This window comes from Aulostomus chinensis, chromosome 17 (assembly GCF_037954235.1).
Source record: "Aulostomus chinensis isolate RoL2024-O1b breed Wild chromosome 17, RoL_Achi_v1.0, whole genome shotgun sequence".
In the NCBI taxonomy this organism is placed as follows: domain Eukaryota; kingdom Metazoa; phylum Chordata; class Actinopteri; order Syngnathiformes; family Aulostomidae; genus Aulostomus; species Aulostomus chinensis.
This window is the reverse complement of record NC_141336.1, coordinates 18,953,830-18,975,563: the sequence shown is the minus strand read 5'-3', so window position 1 is coordinate 18,975,563 and position 21,734 is coordinate 18,953,830.

The following is a 21,734-nucleotide window of genomic DNA, read 5'->3' as shown; positions in this document are numbered from 1 at the left end:
TTATCATTGTTCCTTTCGTGAATATCCTCAAGAGGGAATCAAAAGTCAGGCCAGCACTCTTTGTGAATGTCACTTTCAAAGTGAGATGAAACAGTCTTCCTTTCTATAGAAGTCATCAAGTATTCATGGGAATTCTTGCCACCAGAGTAAAGTTCTTTCTTCGACTTCAGGAAGTGAGCAGAGCCAGAGGGGATTAGATATCTATGAGTTGATGAATTGTGTGCACTAGTCATGGACTGGGGAGAGCCGGGGAGATAGAGACGCCTGAGAGCTCAGTTCCAGCTCCGGCTGGTTAGTGTTGTGTAGAAGGTACACACTGTGCTGTGCAAGTTCAAACAACATAATTAATTAGGCTAATATTAATATTATCAATGCCACATAAATTCAATTCTCCCAGCCCTAATCACAACTGGATAGCTTGTAAAAATTATTTTGTTAGGCCCTGATGCAAACAGTGGGTCTTTTCCAAACATTTGAAAACTATTTGTTTTTGCAGCGATTAATGTGCCCGGTGCAGGAAGGGGTTGGGGGAGTGAAGCCGGGCCAGGGACGATAACTGGTGTGGAGACGAAGGCAGAGGCGCAGCGGGGCCCCAGGGACTCCCAGCGCAGGCACATGGAAGAGGGGGAGGGATGTGTTTTTTGGGGTGTGTGTTTGAGCAGGTGGAGGGGATTAGTAATACTGTCAACACTGGAGAGCTGGATAAGACTGTCCTCTCTTACTCGTCAGTTTAAGCAGCTCTTGCATACACATCCAGACACATAAAGACGCCAGCTCACACAAACAGGGCCGTCAGGACAGAAGAGGGAAACGTGTCGATGGTTGAACTGCTGTTGTTCATGTTGCACCTTTGATTCTACTTTTGTTTGGATTGTTGCAGGAGTTTTACTCACACAAAGGACCTGCGGTGTATTTCCTGCTGGACATTTGCATCACTGCGATTAGCTCTGGGATGGGCACAGCAACATCATATGACCCTTGCGATGCCTAAGGAAGTGGAAGAGAAACCTTAAATGATATTTTAAAAGCCTTGTCTGATTTTGAAAAAGTAAATTCATCGCAGGATACTGATCTTAAAACAACATTCTTGAGCTGCTCTGGAGATCCAACCCATAAGGTGGATGGCAAATCAATTGATCATATTTATCCACTCCAGATAACCCTTCAAATTAAGATACAAATTTGGGAATTCTGCACTTGAATCTTTCACAGATGCCTTGCGTGCTGCTCTCCCTACACCTCACCTCTTCCAAATCATCAACCATACTCTGTCCACTCTTCCTGCACACCCAGCTAGCCCTCCCAACATCCCATAAATCCTTGCTTTCGGCACATCGCTAGTACCCCAACTAGGCCGGCCCTCCCTCTGCCTCCTGGAGCACTGACAATAAAGCATTACAGCAGTCAATCCATGTCAACAACAGCTTTGCTTAATTCCTGCTAAACACGTTGAAACTAAATCTTCACCTAATGATGCATAATGACTCGCTCTTTAGTGTGCTGGCGGCTCCTATCTGTTTCGATGGTTTTATTTTATCCACAATCAAAAGATGACTCAGGTGGTCTAGCTACTGCAACGGGATCCCCCCCCCCACGTCGAAATTAGTCAGGTAATTATCATCACACACTACCCCAAATACATTTGATCGGAGTTTAATGTTGGATCAGGTTGAGCGTAAAAATACGACCCAGCGGTACATTTGAGAATGGTGCCTCCACACATTCACAATTATTCTTCATGATTCTCTGAGAGACTTCATGCTAATGATGAGGCACAATGCCAGACTCTCCGATGTGATGCAGATGTTGCCCTGGCCTTGACCTCCTGCCCGTGTGATTCCGAGGCCAAAATGGCACAGGTGCTGCCCCACCTTCAGTCTTAGGCGTCCAGGAGCTGCACTGTACAGGATGTGAATGATGCCAACTCCTTTGCTCCATTTTCTCATGATGGTTTCCTCTCTACCTGATTCCTACAATCATTCACAACCCCTTCTTATGATGATGCCTCACTAATGTACTGCCCCCTCCCCTCCCCTCCTCCCTCCAGCATGCTTTCTCTCTTATAAAAACACTATTAATTCTCTGCCGTAGTGGAGTGTTTTCCAGTGCTATGTCCTGGCCCCACGCCTGTGCCTTGCTCTCTCTTGGCTGGCGTTGACTGGTTGACTGCTCCACAGGAACAGACTGGCACTCTAGCTGAGGGCTCCTGGGTTTGCTCACACAATCCACTAAACATGTCTCTGTGTGATGAGTTGCACTGTTTCATAAATGTAAAGTAGAAATCCTGATTTTTAATAAAAAAACAACTATAATTTATAACATGTTAATATTGTGCTTTATTATTGCAGTGTATTATTTTGTACTAATAACTCCAATCTTTGCCTTTTGTGACGCACAACATGAAGCGCTGACAAATTAAAGGCACAAATACACATAGAAATGCATGTTACATGAAGACTATTAAAATCCCACAGTGAGAGTATAAAGAACAAATTGATTCGGATGGTTGAGGGACTTCAGTGCTAAGCACATTCACTCACAGGGCAAACAAACATCTGTTACATTTGTAAGGCCTATGGCCCTCCTAACCCACTGATGTCGAACCAAGCCTGCACGCGCGCTGCCAGAGAGACAAATGAGGTCTCTCCTCCACTAAAGATGAAACACTGCATCACCAAAGCATGTGCATTTGTCTAATCAAGCTTTGCTCCAGGCTACATTGAATGTAAATGAATAGGCGTGTGTGTGCCAGCCTCTATTTCTGTTCAGTCTGGCTGTGTTTGATGATGAAATGATGCCCTGAGCTGCAGACAGAAGGGGGCACTAGTGCTCCAGTGTTGCTCTCCTCCCCTGTGGAGCCCTCTCTTCCTCAGAGCTCCTCACAATGGGGATCTGCCTGAGGGGGGAAATGTTGCTTTTTTAGGTCTGTGAGCCCATATCCCTTAATCCCCAGCCATGATTGACAATCATGATTTAGGGTATATGGTGTCCCATTCTAATCCACGAGCAATGATTTCATTTGCATACCTTCCGTACGTGGCCTCATTTTGGAGGAAACGGCTGCCTTTGTAAGTGATACAGAAAGAGAGAGGGAAAGCCGAAGAGAGTGAGAGCAAGATAGAGAATAAGAAAGAGAATGGATGGGGGAATGTTTGTGTTTTTTTTCTCTCTTCTATTTTTTTTTTTTTGCCAGAAGGAAGATGATAGCAGTCTAGTCTAGCTGCCTAACCGAACCTCTGCAGCACTGTCTCCCTAAAACACACACACACACACACACACACAAAATGCATATTCAATCAAACACACGTATATTCAGAAATGTAAAGGAACACACAGAGATGCTCCCGCACACGATGCAAAACTAAATTGCTATTTGCTCATTTTATAACCAAGTCAGGCTTAATTATAATCATGGGAGTTTGGGAGTTACCATATAATCTCTAGAAGGTATTAAGAATTACCCAGAGCGCACCACAGCAAAAAAGAAACAAATACAAATACTTACAATTATTTCCCAGTCATAACACCCCAGGGAGTCTGAATCAAATGATGTTCAGTGTTTGGTTTGCCCACAGAGACCGTTCATCCTCGCTTTTATCTACTGAGGAAGTGGAACAGAAGTGAAACACTGGATAAAAGGTCATGAGGGTCACGTCGAAATGTGAAGCAAAGGTAGCGCCGTATACAGCAAGAGACATTTATTTTATCCTTGGTTATTTAAAGACTGATGATCTGATTGTATCGATGCTAAGATCTTTTTTTTTTTAAATTTACTTGTTAAAGATGGATAATTAAGAGTTTAATCATCAGAATTAGACACAGACATGCACGTTTACTTAAGGTAATTTAGGGGTTTTACAAAAACTCTCACTTATTTCCTGGAGTCAAAACCCCTGCTTGGCTAACCTCAAACCAGTGTTGTACCCATTTATCTCATATATATATATATATATATATATATATATATATATATACATACACATATATATTCATTCATATATATATTCATATATATATTCATATATATATACATACACACACATATATATTCATTCATATATATATTCATATATATATTCATATATATATACATACACACACATATATATTCATTCATATATATATTCATATATATATTCATATATATATATACATACACACACATATATATATACACACACATATATATATATATATATATATATATACACACACACACACACACACATATATATATATATACACATATATATTTATTTATTTATATGAAGCCGTATATTCATACTATGGATTTCTTGTATGTAAAATTGTTTTACAAAGTGTGAGGTAACTACTTAGAGAAAAAGATGGTATATTTTTACTTCCTGGTTCCTTAACTCTGCAAAAGAGTCAAATATTAAGAACAAAATTATGTATTATACCACATTTAAAAGACTACATTCAAAGAAATGTTTTATTGAGATTGAAAAAAATAGAAAACCCGAGGACTATTGTATGTGAGAGGGTCAAACCTTACAATTTTTCTAAAGATTCCATGAATCCTCTGATTAATGACAATGCCATTCTCAAAAGAAGCCCACCTAAGCTGCATATATTTGATGTGGCAGCGCTACTCAGGTTATGCCTCCAGCAGAGGGAAGAGATAGTGAGAGATCCTCTTCCTCCAAAATAATCTCCAGCAGCATCCCTCCTTCCTCTCTGACTGACTGAGCTTGGTCAGGTCTCTGTGACAGAGAACTCCCGTTTGGAACAATAACAGTCTGATAATCTCCTCTTATCTCCAGTTTGTTTAGTGCCTGGTTAACAGGCTGTCGACATGATGGCTGTCTTTCCATGCTGACGCCATAGGGGAACGATGGTGTCATCCTGAACCTGAGCACTGCAGCGGCAGTAGAACAAGACTGATGGGACCGATGGGAAGTTCCAGACTAAACTTGTGCGTTTAGCAGCCCACCTGAGTTGCCTCCCCTCTCGTCTCATCCAGCCCGCTTCTCATCTGGGATGTCAGTGTGGGAGGTTGGTGTGAGATTAGGCAGCCCGAGGGTGTGAGCACTTTAGCATCATCCCACCTCCATGGGCCATCCCACCCTCTCTACAATTAGCACTGTTTACCAGGCCTGGCCTAATTGATTCCCTCTCTTTATCTTTTTACCTCCTTAATTTTGTTATTAAGTGTACGGGAGAGGCGCGAAAGCTCCTCTTTTTCCCATTTTGAGAAATTATACTCTTGTACTTGATCCAGCTAACAGGATTTTCTTAAATTACTTTATAAAAGACCATCTTTTAACTTTCTTCTTTCTCTCTCTATCCATTCATTAGCAGGTCTGCCTCAAGGCCTGCTCACATCAATTTCTTGGGTTAAAGTTACAAACTTAGGCAGCTCAGCTCGACGCTCACGGTGGTTTGTGGACGAGAGGGGGTGGCTGGGGGTGGAATGGGGACAAATTATTAATTTCTGGAAGTATTAGAAAAATAAAGAGATTGAATTAAGAGTATTGGTCCTCTGTTATCCAGAATGGATGCCTCAGGGACTTTCTGTGGTGGAGGACATTATGCAAATGCTCTCTCTCTCTCTCTCTCTCTCTCTCTCTCTCTCTCTCTCTCTCTCTCCCTCCCCACCTTCCATTCTCTCTTCCTCCCTCCCTCTGTCACCCTTTCTCTCTCGCAGTCAGTCTCTGCTCCCCTATAATCTTTTTCTCTCTGTCTCTTTAATCTTCATCACTCAGCGTAGACGGAGACGAGAGAGTGTCTCCTGTTGCAGCAGCTCACTGTTCGCTCACTGTCCCCCCTCATGATGGATGATTCCCAAAATCTCCAGAAGTGAAAGGTCACAAAGAGGGAAGAAAGACCAGCGAAGGTTATGAAGATACGCGCAGGGTTTTGAACATGGAATAAGGATCCACTTGTCTTCTAAAAATAGACTATATAGGGCTCCGTACAGTACATAGGCAGCACATTCTTGCACCTACATAGAGTGTAAACAATATATAGACACACGCACCTACCAGTGCCTTCTCATGCATACTAATATTCTGTCTTATCTGTTTTTCTTTAGCTGATTTAACCTGAATATAAAAGCCAAACCAGAGAAGGGAACAGGATGCTCCACGTGTTCTGTTACACTATTTTTCCACCTGCAACAAAGGTTAAGAGCGCCATAAACTTACACGATGTAGAATATCAATTACAGAGTCTATGAACCTGAAGGAACATGGAGGATTGTCTTTGCATGAATGCGACTAAATGCTGCCGTCTTCACAAGTACAAAACCAACAGATATAATCAAGCCTCCGTATCTCTCTATTGATATTAGGATTCCTCACAATGTAGATAGTTAAGCCAATAAGACGGCTCGAGATACTGAATGCTTTCCATTGAAGAAGACTGGTTAAAAACTTATCATCTGTGATCCATAAAAATGCACACAAAACTTTGGTAAATATTGATGTTTATTCAAGAAGGCAGGCGTTGTGTAGAAGACTGATGAGGCCAGTTAATTAAGCCTTAATGGAAGAGGGAGAAGACAAGGCAGGGTGAATGATAACAGGAGAATGGCCAGTGGGGAGGTGGGGAAGAGGAAGAGGAGGAGGAGAAGGAGGGCAGCAAAACATGGTGTCAGTGACAAGGCCAGTAATCTTATAGCAGGAGGGGGCGACGCTCCCAGCTGCACTGGTGGCATGCTGCTCCGGCAGCGTGTTCGGCACTAGAGGCAGAACAGACAGGTTTGATGTTAGCAAATATTAGCTTTGTGGAGGACGTGGGTGTATTCTCTTTGACACGCTCATTGCATATTCAGAGACAGATGTTTCCGTGGAGGAGAGGACGAAGAGGAGGAGGAGGAGGGAGGCTGAATGAAAGGCCTGAAATGGCAGAGTTGCTCTCGGAGGAGCAAGTAATTGGCCCCTCGACGGTGGTGGCGACATAGAGAAGCACTCATACACACACACACACACACACACGTGCGCGCACACACCCCTTTTCCCTTGCTCATCTCCTCTGCCTCTCTTCCCAGATCTGATAAAGGTAAACGTGTAGCAAATTTGTCATTTGATGAGAGAGGATTTCCACAAACAGAGCTGACATGATGAGCCTGTGATCTGCCTGTATGAGAGTCAGCAGGGGCCCAGGCAGGCAGAGATCTCAATCCTCCCTCTGCCTCTTCCCCCTCTCCTCCTCGCATACTGTCACACACACACACACACACACACACATACACATACACATACACATACACACACACACACTTGGCTGTGTTCACATGGAGCCTCAGTCTCAGTAATTGCTGCCTGCCATCCATATCTTTCCCCCCGTTCTCTGTCTCCGAGTCCCTCGCTCTGGTGCTGTCTATCTCTCCTCCTCAGAGACATCCTCTCCTTTTTCCGTTTCCTCTTTTCTCCATCAAATAAAGGGCCTGGCCCTCGCCTCAGCATCACACTCCATTTCTGACTCTTTCACTTATCTCTGGGCTCCATGCCTGCAGACTGCTCAATTATCCACACTCACCTAGCTTCTTCTTCTTCTTCTTGCCCATGCAAAGAAAAAAAAGAGACATTCTCAAACATTTCCCGATGCCGCATTGCTGTATTTAAAGGGTTAATGGTCGAGAGCTCTGTGGTAGACATGAGCCAAGTGATAAAGTTGCTACACATCCAGGTGTTAACAGCCCCACTGGAATAATACAGGGATTTATGAGCAGGGTTCCTGGGACTGTTATCAGATGCAGAGGAATAAGTTCAATGAAATTTAGCAGCGATGGCTTATTACAGCTCTTCAGTCAGAAACTGACCTCCATTAGCACAATCACTCTCAGTACAGTAACCCCTCTGCAGAGATTATGAACACACACTTTCAAAGTGATCACGAGTCACTTCTCTGGCCATAAAACACATCTTCCCCATTCCACCACACCTAATTGCCTCTACAATCCTCTTCTAGGATGCACCTCCATCCCTCTCCACTTCTTTTTCTGGGACTTTTTGTATGCGTCTGATGTGAGAAGGAGTCACTAGGTTTGAGCCTTCACACTCAGAGGTAATGGTCCTGCCTCTGACTAGTCCCATGACTCTAATCCTGGGACTCGGGACCCAAGCTACTGCTCCCCTATATGCTTACTGCTCAATGCCTCTCTGTCTCTGTCACGTTAACCCTTTAGTACAATTTTCTGTTAGCAGATGATTTGTTTAACACCCACACAGTGAATGGAGCCCAAAGCAAATTCTATAACAAAGAAGATCAAATGTAACTCGGGCCATTATCATCATCCATGATAGCACATTCGTCCACTTAGCTGAGATGTGGGAACATTTCAGTATGACTGATCAGAAGTCAGATGGGGATCAGACCTTTGAATCACCAGCCAAATCTCTGATTTTTGCAGCAACTGGTGTTTTGTTGACAGCTGCTTCATCCATTTGGAGAAACAATCAACCAATAAGAGATTTGTAGGAGGAATTATAAAGGGAACATCACATTTCTAAACAGCTCAATAGCAGCCTTGACGGCAAAAATCTGCGTGTCATGTTGATTGAAAAAATCTATATATTTTCAAAGCACATGAACAATCTTTTACTGGCCCATTTTTTTCTTGTAATACCACATTCTTCCACAAGAAGTGGTAGTGAGTCACTGTAGCAGCTGGGAGTCTAGTTTCAGCCGCTGCCATCATTCATCATTCCTTCAGTTAATACCCAGAGTCCATGACCAAAGATGAAGGTTTAAGTTGAGAGTTTCACCCTGCTATGCCATGCTAAGTTAGCATTGCCTTGTTTCATATGACAGGGAAGGACACTAACTTTTTGCTGGTATGCTGCCCCCTGTTGACTTGGAGTATGCGCGACCTTCAGATAAACTATTGCATGTGGCAACTTTCGCACAATTTCACATAAACTAAAAAATGACATGAGCGTGATGGATAGCTGTCGCTCACTTCCTCATAATTACTTGAAGTATGAAGATGTAAGTGAATAAGAAACCTCATAACGTCCCTAATTTATCAACAGTGATTTGGAGTAAATACTTATTTGTCAGATTTTTGTCACTCTGCCAAACTCAAAAGTGATTTTTACTATTTCCACACCCACATGTCAAATCTTGTTGTATTTCACAAGGGTAGAAATAAAAGCAGTTAGAGTATGTTCACCAGTAACAGCTAACCTAAATTATAATCTCTTACCCTAATAAATACTGGAGAAGGTAATCCCATCATTGCCGTAACATGTTAATAAGGAATTGCTGATGGGCTGCTAGATTATTTCTGATTGGTTTGCTCAAAACAACAACAACAAAAATAAATAAAACAAAATGACAATCATCGTAAGTGCCTGGATGATTGAGTGTAGTAAAACAAATGGGATTCAATCAATCAATCAGGTCTTCAGTTCTCTCGATTAAAACATATTTTCACCAGTTGTGAGTGCACAGTTTTCTTGTCCAGTAAGTGGTTTTCACCTCTAATCTCTCTCAAACACTCAAGCTAGTCCAGATTATCTCATGGCTTGCATTTTTTGCCTCATGAGATCTGTTTTAAGGCAAAATGAATGCACGACTGCTGTGTTTCCACATCTCAGTTACTCTGACGATGAGGACAATGTTATCATTAATGATGAGAATGATTGCCAAAACAATGACAATAGAATCAAGTTGTAAGAAACCAGAATGATCCTCTATGCTCCCGACCCTGGAGCTCCCCCCGTCAACACTCTTCTGTACATTCCTACTGTTTATTACGGCGCAGCACCGCGAAACATCATTAGAAAAGAGGCTCTGCTGCCTGGGAGAGGTCTTCTGTGGTGGGAGAAGGGGAGACGGAAGGGGGGGCTCAGAGGAGAGCTGAACTTTGTTAATGGAGTGTTTCTCCGTGCAAGTCACTCAGCTTTGAAAGCCAAGCCCCCCGGGTGAGAACTCTGAAGCGCAGGAATCAGACATGCACAATCAGTTCCACTCCTTAAATCTCCTTCAGAATCATATCTATTTGAGCAGCCTTTCCTTAATTTATTTCTCTATCAGTTAGTGGGTTGTGATCTGGCGAAGTGCTTCGGGAATAGGAGGCACCTCTGAATGGTGAAATAGAGAAGGTTCCTCTCTTTCTGTTTTCTGCTCCCTCGCTGATTTCCACACACACTCACACTCCCTATCTCTCCCCCTGTGCCCTCACCATCCATTTAGGCAGCGCCTCTGACTAATTTGCCCATCACGCTTGCTGTCGGGTCCTTTACGGTTGAAGATGTTTTGACGTGTCTCTCTTGGTTCGCTCTCTCCACTGGCACTGTCTCCACTATGATTAAGAATATTCTGATAATAAGCAAATGCCAAGAGTCACCGAACGGCTGAGGAATCTGGAGTGCCTCAGCGTGAGAGAGTATGTTCCTCTGCATCAGTGGAAAAAATGTTTAGTGTGAGCAGTGCATGCACAGCATTTTCAGTCAAAGGAAATGTAATCCAAACTGCAGAAGGAAAGGGTTCTAGAGGGCAGATTCTTTATGCTGGAGATGAAAGAGTTGCGCACTCTCACAATGTTCATTTATACCTCAGATTTAACATCTAGTTCAGTGACAAATGGAGTCACATCTGCTTTTAATTACAACCATTTCTTCACAGGGGTTTATGGCTACCAGCATGGATGCGGATGCCACATGCATGCACCTACGTGGCCTTTCAACACAACCTGAGTCAGTATTTCCTGCCATCCTAGTCGTCCCGTTCGACTCTTCCCACAATCCCCTTGCAAAAAAAAAAAAAAAAAAAAAAAAAGGCAAGTCACTGAGAGAAAGAATGTGCCAGGCCACCACGGCAGCACCCTTCATAGCCTTCAACCCCCACTCCAACCCCAAACCCCTCCGCCCACCGACTGGACTCACCAAGTGATTAGTTGGGGATTAAAATATTTGCTGGGCAAATATCTGCCTTGGTTGTCTGACCCAACATCATAGTTCAAAGACATAGGCTTAACTAACTTTTCTCTTTACTTGACAAACCATCAAGACATCCCCAGACCACACCCTGCACAGAGCCCATGAATCATTTATAATAAGCTGCAGTTTTCACTAAGAATAAAATCAAACTTCTTTGTAAATGTTTGCATTTAAATAGGACAGTAAATTACGTTTCGAGCGCGACACATGGAGCCGAAACGCTGACGTGCAAACTGTTGATGAAGTGGTGAAACTGAACTTGCATATTGTCGTGGATGACACGATTAAGTACAAAAAAAGGTTTTAAAATGATTTAATTCTGGGAGTTTGAAATAAAATGAAGTCTTCAAAGATCAAATTTACATCGAAAATCAGTGTTTCAAGAGTAACAATCACAAATATCTCATCCGTGAAAGATGGAGGATGAGTGAAAAATAATATCTGTCTGTGTTTTCAAAATATTATAAATTTGGTAATCAGCAGGGTTACAGAGATACTTCTTTTTCTTTGGTCTGAGTTTAGGTTCTCATGTGTTAGCATGATGGCAGTAACAAACGCAACAGAAACAGCGTTGGTGTTCCACTGGTTCTCCTGTGCTACTCAAGTTTAGCAGTGAACTTGGTCCAGTTGCAGCGTCATATCTCTAAACATGAACCTGGAACCAGAAGTCGCCTAAGATGGCGGTCTTCCTCTCATATTTGGTTCACTCAGATCAAAAAATTAAAAGCTTGCTTTAAAAATAAAAGTGGATCTGAAAGCGCTTAAAAAAAAAAAATGCCTGTTTTTTTTTAGGCAGCCTGTGTTTTTCCTGGCTCAGAAGCTCAGGTGTTCAGTGCTCGAAGGTTTGCGTCCATGTTTTAAGCTACTTTGTTACTGCGATGCCTTTATTAGGTCCACTGGTACAATACGAAGTGATCCAATATAACAGTGCTGACATACATACTTAAAAAAATGTTTTATTGGGGTTGAACTGCAGGTTGCAGAGGTGTTACATCCTTGGTGGTGTTTCTAGTATTTTGTCCACCCCCTTACACAGATGACAGGAGAATAACATTAGAAATAATATAAACAGTATATTTCAATATAAATGTATATTTATGTATTTAAACATGTAGCACTGGATACACTTCATGCTAAAGCACCTCGTGTGACATTCTTGATAAATAAAAATGTATTATTTATAAGGTTTTAGGAACAGTTTACTGGGGGAAGCTTTTTTTTTTTTTTCCACAGAAATTGCTGAATTCAGGGGAGACGAGGAAACGCTGCCAAGTACATTATTACCCCTCGGGGCCCAACAGCACGCACCCCTGAGGACTTACATCACTCAGCAAATTAAGAGCGGGCTCTGTGGCCGGGGCTGTCCACCTCAGCAGCCTCCACCTTCCTGCCAAACAATACAACCTGCACTGCCACCGCAGAGCATTCTTCTCAGCTCTTGTTATTCCTTTATTATGAGTCCCGGCTGCTAACTCAGGGGGCTAATATTGTTTTGCTTCCGACAGTCATTTGGCACTGAGTGTTCTTAATTTCTTGCACCCCCCTCTCCAACCTACCTTTTCTTTGTGAACCTGTGAGGGAGGGCGGGGGCAGATGAAGCATGTCGGCAAAATGCGGAGCTTTAATTACATTTTGTTGAATTAATTAAGGAGGAAAAAGTTGTTCTTAGGGAACAAAAGTGAGGCTGGCTGGAGGCAGTGGTCAAGAATGGGCGTGGGGCACAGGGACAGCGTCATAGCAGCCTGGCAGCCTCAGAGGATTTAATTTAGAGGGTCTCCTGGAGGGTCCATCTACTGGAGCCCGGGGCCCCAAATCAACCACTTGGAGGCTCTTATTGGTATGAAACCCACAGCTATCCATCACTGTCATGCCACCCTCATGAAAACCAGGACACGCTGCAGCGACACTGCATCAAGCACTTGCAGCTTCAGGAATCCAGTTAGCCACTAAACCTGAAAACCCAACACAAACTTTTTTATTTTGTGAAAATTCTCTTTCACAAGTAGAAGTGAGAGAAATATGACACTGATTTGTGATGTTACTTTGATGCATAGCCTGGAGCTGCTCTATTGACAGAAGGGAATGTGAATTTGTTGTTTGTTTTAGTTTTCACACCCTAAGGGCTACGGAGAACCAGAAAATGTAGGCTACTCATACCTCTATAAAATCTTTGCATACTTTGGCAGTCCAGATTAGAGAGAAACGGAAGCTTCCTTCTCCACTATAGTGACACTGAGAAGGTCCAGGAAAAACATCTGTAAGGATTACCAGATTCCTCCATCAACAATTTTTTTCATATTCAAATGAACAAGTAAACTTTTACCCCATTTTCTGGCAACCCGACTTCATGTATAACATTCACTAATACACGTAACTCTGGTCACTTGTGGTATAAAACTGACAATATGCTTTTTTTCTTTGGTGAGTGTAAGAAAAGGTTAATCTCAAGCTATTACTGGTTGCAAGTTGGCTTTATTTAGCACACTGGACACACACACACACACATATATATACATATATATATATATATATATATATATATATATATATATATATATATATATATATATATACATATATATATATATATATATATATATATATATATTCCCTTTTCAAAACAAATTAAAGGACCTTTGAAGGTCTGTGCTTGACTGCAATGTTTACAACTGAATAAAGCAGAGAAAATTGAGTATTTCTTTATTTATTTATGTATTGAGAAAAAGTTCTAAAATAAGGGGATTTACTTACAGCACCACAGATATTTGAGAGTGTGCATGTTGTTTTCTTCATATAGTCAGTGAAATCTCAGCAAGAAAATCAAAAAAATATATATATATATATATAATATAATAGGATGTCTCTGTACCGCTCGCTCCTAATTTGTTATTTTTAAGTGTAGAAAAAAAAGTGTCTCTTGTCCTCCCCTTTATCTTTGCAGGTTAGAAACATTTATGATTGTTACAGGTCTGTATTGTGCCGTTTGTAAGACTGCACTGAGGAATTATTTAAATCAATTTACATTTAAAATTAATTTCTGTTTAAGTTTGAGTGATTTTTTTCCCCCAGGCATCTGAAATGCTTGTTTTGCTGTTACAACCTGATTTTGAAATTCCCTCAGAAATGTTGCTGATACTGTTTTTCTTCAGTGCTTGTTTTGAACTCTTATTTTCCCATTGAACAACAATGTAGATGTCCAATAAAGACATGAACCAAGATTCTTTCAAGCACATGAGAAGATACTTAGCTTGGCAAGCAAGATAACTACACGATGTGTTGCAGTGTATTTGTTTTTTGTGTTTTTGTGCTTGTGGCAAAGGGGGAGGGGAAGACTGCTTGAATACTACATCCAAAGTGTGCATGACAGAAATATCACCAAATTAGATGTCTCTAATCCCTCAGGAATATGAATTAGCCTGGAATGATTCAGTCCTCAAATGAGTAGGTGTTTTGAGGAAAGCGAGGCACTGATATAACGCGCTGAAGCCAGTAAACAACAATCCACAATGAAAATACAAAAAGGAAAGCGAGTGAGGCTGCCAGAGGAAGATGCCAATGAGATCTGAGACACTACATTCAGTATCACAAACAATGAGATAGTGCCATTGTCAACTGAGGATTTTTCGTCTTATGTTTCTTACCTTTTAGCTTAATGTGTGCAAAATCTTAGGAAAATATGGCACAGTTTTACTGAGTTTGTTGCTCAGGGTTTTGCTTTGTTTGATTTGTCAGTGCATCTAATATATGAAGTTCCAAAAATGACAGACACTGAAAGGTATTTGCGCTCTCTGTAACAAAGATTGCTGGACCAAACCGCCTCGCAAAACTGCTTTGATGTTGACGTGAAAAAAAAAGAGAGAGAGGAGAAAAAAAAAAGAATTTAGCAATTTAGTGGAAGTGGGTTAAATAGAACTGGTAGATGTTTGTGTCGTCACTGCCAGTGATTCTGTGATCAAAGCTGCAGTCTTGAGGTTTGTCAGTGTGTATGAGCGGAAGAGTTGGTGCTGAACTAATGCCTACCATTGCCCGGGTGTAGAGTTTCTCCTCCCGGGTGGCCGCGCGGCCCCTTGGCTCTCTGTCTCCCCATGTGTCTGCCCACCCACAGTATGGAGGTGTTGGGACAAATCTGCATCTCTCTGGCCCATGGCTCCCTCCTCTCCCTCCTCTTCCTCTCTCACATACATATACAGAACCACTCCTCCCCTTCAATGGCAGCCAAAGTTAGTGCTGCATTTTATCCTTTTAAGTGGGAAAGAAGTAACAAACAAGCGTGCAATTGTGTCCATATTCTCTTCTACTCTGCACCAAAAAAGGTGCATTGTAGCCATCAGGTAGCCATGCAGAAACACAGGGGGACTTCCTTGCCATGGAGCCATGCTAATGAGTCCTGTAGCCTGTAATCTAACCTTTTTTAGGGGCACCATCTTCCCCCCCTTAGTCACACTATCAAGTTGTAGGATCAATAAAGCTTAGTGCTCTGTTTTATTTTAGGGAGGAAAATGGAGGCAGTGTACTCTAAATGTTCCTACTGGCACATGTGAGTTTCTTTGCTCTCAAATTAAGCAGGATTAAGGGGTGTGGGAAGGGGGACAGAGAGGGACAGAGGGGGAGCACTGGCTTCGTCGGTCTCCATCTCATGTGACAATAGCTGAGTGTGGTGGGCCTGACTCTATCTGTCCAGCAGTGGCCTGACGAGGTAGCGGTCAGGTGGCCGTCTATGAGTACACAGGGAGTGGCGCAGAAAAGACAAAAAAAAACAAATACAGAAGGTGTGAGAAGGGCCATCAGAGCACCTTTAGCAAACCAAATGAAAGCTGCTCCTTTATGTGGTCTGCGTCTGTTTTGTCATTCCTTGAATAGAATTGTTAATGCTTCGGGAATGTGCTTTTTTACTTTTCTGTCAGGAAACAATCAATACCTCTCCGCTGTATTGGAGTGTAAATATAATTTCAACATCTATCCATTCATTTCTCGTGATTTTCCAGGATCGGGTGGCTCTTGGAGCAAACCAAGCAGGATAACCCAGATGTGTGTCTCCTCCTGGGGAAATGTTCCCAGGCAGGCTCAGGTATACAATCCCTCCAGCATGTTCTGGGTCCACGCAACCTCTCACTAGTTGGACATGCCCAGAACAACTCCGGTCAGACATGCCCAGGAATAACCAGTCGCCAGAAGAACCTAGACTGGCTCCTCCTGACATGAGGGAGCCCAGGTTTGCTGTCCAAAATCAACACCAGACACTTTCATCCTGAGATAGTGGATTCAATATCTGCTCGTTTTTTTTTTCGAAAATTCAAAAACTCGTCAATCATTACATACAAATTTACTGGCTCAAAATATGCTTAAGATAAAGAGGATAATAGCTTTATTTGGGAATTCTGGGCTATTATGGACATTAATGTGTCACTCCTGCTCCTTTAAATCCCCTCAGAAATAATTAACCAACATTACAGAGATGCAGACGACTGAGATACAATTACTCATCACTGACTCATTACCGAGAAACCTTCACAATACCTCTATTCCTAAAATGAATGTGGGATTATTATTAGCTGTGTATAAAAGCTACACATACCTGTGTTTTGCTAAAGCTACACAAACCTTGAAAATCTTGAATACTGCAGCTCTGTAACAGTCAACAATGTTTCGCGGGATCATTCAATGCCTGTAAAGATGGACGACAATTTACAGAACAGAACTCCAGGCAGTTTTTCTTCAACAAAAACAGATAAGACTCTTCAGCCAGGCTTCATGATTACCTTTTCTCACACACACACACACACACACACACACACACACACACACACACACACACGCGCGCACACACGCACTAACACACATCCCTCGTTCATGTTGACCGAGAGCAAATGAAAGCAGCCAGACCCAGAGAATGGATGAAGCTGTGGCCACAGTGTGCGGAGGGGAGGAGGCCCCAGTGTGCTGAAATAGCTTAGGCTCCAAAAGAAATGAGATCCAGGCACTTATTTGTCAGGGTGTCTGCCTGCTCTTTCCCCATCTCTTCTGCACGGTGTGAATATGCATGAGGATTTGAGAGGTATAAATAGCGGAGGTGTCCATATTGCCACTGCGTTTTCCATCAGCACAGAGAAGGGCTTTAATGGGCTTATTATGAACCGCATTACATCACCAACGGCCAATTACAAATTCCTTAAGGCAAGAGGAAAGGGAGAGCTTACTCTAGAGCAAAGTTTATGCAGTTGACAAGTCACATGCTTTGGTTTAATGGAGGTGTCGGTCCAATAGGTGCCATTGTCTCATGTAATCATATCCCCATGTCACTCTATTGTTTCCTCACATCTATTTATCCGGCTGTTAGTGCCAGATCCATGCTTTAATCATGATATTGACACTGAGGCAAGCACCTCTTAAAGGACAACGACTCTCAACTTTTTGTGCCAATCAAATACAGCACTGATGCTCCAATCTGACCAACAAAGACAAGTGACAACATCTACCTGCATGTGTGAGATTTCTATTTATTTGTCCTGTTAAAAGTCCAGAAACAGGAAAAAAAAAAAAAAGTTTTTAACACGCAAAAAAATGCTGCCTGTCAATGTGCAGCAGTATGAAAAAAGCACTGACTACATGTTTTCTGACTGTCAGATGTGTTACTTATCTTACGTAGTCACAAGTTAAATACTTTCGTTACCTTATTCTTATGCAACTCCATCAGCTGCATCATCCTTTCACTCACTTCTGAGACTTATTTCAAGGCCCTGGCCAGCTGAAGCCAAGGGAATCAAGAGCTCTACCACATGCAACGGCCTTAATTTTAAATAACCGCCGCGTGCATTTATTGTACCATTTTTGTGAGTGTAACATGTAACATTTACTCTGCTCTGACATGTCTGTCAGTGCAGACCAACCTCATGTATTCATATCGAGAGACACTCTGTGGATGCAGTGGTGATATTTGTGAGCAGTGTCAGAAATGCGGAAAATACATAGATTTTAAAAGGTCTTGTTTTTAGTTTCCGTAATCAAAATCCTGGCTTTACCATGATATTGGAGTTGATGGTGCAGGTGGAGGTTACACCTGTCATGAAGGAAAATGTGTGTGTGTTTGCTTGGATAGTACAGTATGTCAAAGAGAAGTTTCTGGAAAAAAAAAAAAAAAACAACAATTATGTGTGCCCAGTGGAACTTGTGACAGATATCAGTCTTTGGACCAAAAATTTAAATTGAACGTGTTACTTCAGATGGTCTCAGTCTACCTAAACCCTGTTCCTAAGCAGAGCTTTAAACAGTTTGATTCAATATCATCATAGCAGCGGCGTGGCTCGGGGGCAGAGTGGCCGTCTAGAAACCGAAGGGTTGCTGGTTTGATCCTCACTTCCCCCGGTGACCATGTCCATGTGTACTTGAGCAAGATACTGAGCCCCTAATTGCTCCTGATGGCCCTGCAACGGACTGGCAACCCATCCAGGGTGAACCCGCCTCTCACCCAATGTCAGCTAGGATAGGCTCCAGCACCCCCCCCCCCCCCCCCCCCACGACCCTTAACGGAGAAGTGGTATAGAAAATGGATGGATGGATCATTGTGGGAATATTCTTCTAAAACTGTGTCTGGCCAATCAAAATGTACACAGCTTCATGTAAAAAACAAAAACACCAAACAACAAAACAAGTTCTGAAACATGTGTGTATGTATAAAATGAAACAGTTGAAATAACTGAATCACATTCCGGGTTTTGTCCGTGTGGGAACACTGAGGCCTATTTCAAACCCGGACTGTGATGTAACAGTTTGACAGATGGAGGAACAAAAGAGTTCCACAGTCTGTTCAGTCGAGCCTGTGGGACCCCAAATCTTCTGTTTGATGGCGAAAGCTGATATTAATCAGATAAAATATGAGAGGGCTGTGACGTAATACGACGCAGCAGAGACGCAGCTTGAAAACTTGACTCGAGTGTTTGACCCGCAATCTTTGAACAGATACGTGGAGATGTAGCTTAAAGCTGAATGTACCGACTTCAGAATTATGGATGAGGGTGGGGGGGACAACAGGAAGTGTTTACTCCTTATGTTTGTCCCCTACGACACAAAAAAAATATCATTGTCATCTTGGTTTCTGCGGTGTAACTAGGACACTACTTCTGTGACTTTCATTGTCAGTGCTGTCAGAATATCACACATATATTTCAGGTGTTCTACAGCGAGAGTTTCTCAAAGCTCCTGCAGTTTTGGAAGCCTAATGTAACTTTCAAATATATTCACATTATATTAGTGTCAATAAAGTGTCTTCTGTTTTGTTTCCCAACACTGGCCCCAACAGGCTTTCTATACAGACCTCCTTTCCTCTGAAATACCAAATTCTTTATCCGTTCTTCCCTGTGGTGGTTCATTGGTTCCTGATTTGTACAACAAAATTACACATTTGACTGTGAGGTTTTAATGTAAAGTATTACCAGATTTGGTAGTCGCTGCTGTTTTCATTCTTGTTGGAGAGTCTAGTCGTCCTGTGTGTTTGTGAATACAATCTTTGCTTATGATGTTTAAATTTATGTAGCAGCGTGCACCCTGGCCCATTTCTACCAATAGTTCCTGACGGGGATTCACTCAGTCAGACTCCTGCTCCACTTTCTCTACACACTTCTGTCTTTGACCCACTTTGATTCACTTCGTTCCCATTAGAACCACCTCTTAAACATGGTGACATGGGATGAAACAAAAGTGGGGGAAAAAAATTATGAATGTGTCAGAGGAAAAGTAGTGCAAGGCCATCCCTCTGGGTGGGGGTGGGGGTGAGGAGATGGGCATGAAGTTGCGTCATCAGAGGATGGTAACTACATGGTAAACGGTGCATTCAAGGGGAGCATAGAAGGTCAGGAGCAGAGAGCTGCCTGTGTAGCGGAAGAGAATGAGTACAGCCGTGGGAGATTAACATGTGAGATAGAGCCAGTGTCGGAGAGAAAGAGAGGGTGAGATAAGTTGAGGAGGGTGGGCGAGGGGGAGATGAAGCAGTGATCTCATGATAAGCCTGATAGAAAGAGGGCTCAGAGTTCTCTCAGGGAGCAGGTCGAGGGAGCTGGATGCATGCAGCACGCAGCACATTGGGCACCTCTGCTATCCGCAGGACCCCGACACCAGCAGAGGGCCCGCCGTCGGGTGTGTGCCAGTGCAGATGCAGATGAACAAGAGTCGGAGAGAAACAATTGGGCAGGGGGCAGCAGGCTGGGCATGAGGGGAGGCAGATAGAAAGAGAGAGGGAGCTAGGGAGAAGGTACCATCCCCGCCGCTCTTTATCGCAGCCATTGATCATGGCGTGTGTGCATTGATCCAAGTCGACCATCTGCTACAGTTAGATAAGCGTGCGAGGGCCTGGGCATTGTGCTGTCACTCATGGAGTGTGCACTAAGAGAGAGAGAGAAAGAGCAAGATAGAGGGAGAGCAAGATAGAGAACAGGGAGTGGTGATGTTGAGGAAGGAGGGGTGCTTTGGCTGCAGGGAATTATGGGGGCAGGATTAGCCTCCTCACTTGCAGGAAACAGAATTTTAAACGGCTGTCTCCTGCCTCCCTCACACAGACACACACCAACCCCCTGTGTCTTCTCTCCCTGCCCCCACCCTGACTCCTCGCACACTCGGTTACAGTAAACTTCATCAGAGAAGCTCTGGTGTGTGCAGTTGCCCCCAGAGGCCACACAGCGGATCGCCTCGATGACTTCGCCAGCCTTGAGCTTTGGTCCTTATACTGCCTTGGTGGCTCCAACCATAATAAGAGATGGACCGGTGTTTCATCAAGATGTCTCATTTCATATTCAAGTCTCATCATCATCTAAATCATCATGGTGTCTCTTATCAGATGTCTCTGATGTTCCTTTATGAGATTTTCTGATGAAATGTAGTTTCTAGACATGGTTCAACAAGAGCCATCTTTGGAAAATTTGGATAAAAATATCAATGAATGAAGAGTCGGATTACAAAAGTACACCACCACGTTGTCCCATGTGGAAATATCCGAGGGGCGAGTCTTTTTTAAAGACCGCAAACTGAGATCCTCATTTTCTTGATCATTTCTGAAAAATCACTTTTGATCCACCATCAAAAAGAGTCACTGGAAGCTACAATTCCCAGTTCTTTTGAGTTGTTCACATTTGGCTGCCTTTTTTGTTTTACTGGTTAATCCAGCAGGATTTAGAAAGAAACAATATGGTGTATCACAGTCGGTATTTGTGTACAACGGTAAGCCCATGTGCATTCGGCTGAGTGGCACCTGTCCCCTTCCTCCTGGCTCGCAGGCTTTCTAGAAAATGGAAAATACGGAGTATTCGGGAAACACTTCGGTTGCCAGGGAGACCTATAAAAGAGCAACTGCAGTAGCATCAGGGTCCGACCTGAGGGGGAGAGAGGCAGCAGAGGGAGCGTGTGTTCTCGCAGCGAAGGAGCCCACCGTGGCCCCACCCTCACCCTAGAGCTCGCCCTATCTTCTGTGCGACTGTCTTAAAGTCTATTCTGCTCTGTTGTTGCAACTTTTTCTTTGCTCCATTTTCCTCTTTAGAATTTGCACATTGGGGTCCAACGCACAAGACTGCTGCTTTGTGGGAGAGTGGGGGTGTTTTTGATGTGAAGGCGAAAGTGCTATGGAGGGATTAGTGTGGCCGGTTGGATCATCTTACAGCCACCGACCCCCACACCCCCCCACACACCCCCCAGACTCGTGGACAATGGGGATTAAAACTTCTCTTATTCTTCGGCCCCAAACGACAGGATGACAAAGACAGTATTCCTCTGGGTCTTTTAACACCAGGCTGCACAGCTGAAGTTGTGGACCGGGTGGGGGCTGGGGGGGGGGGGGGGGGG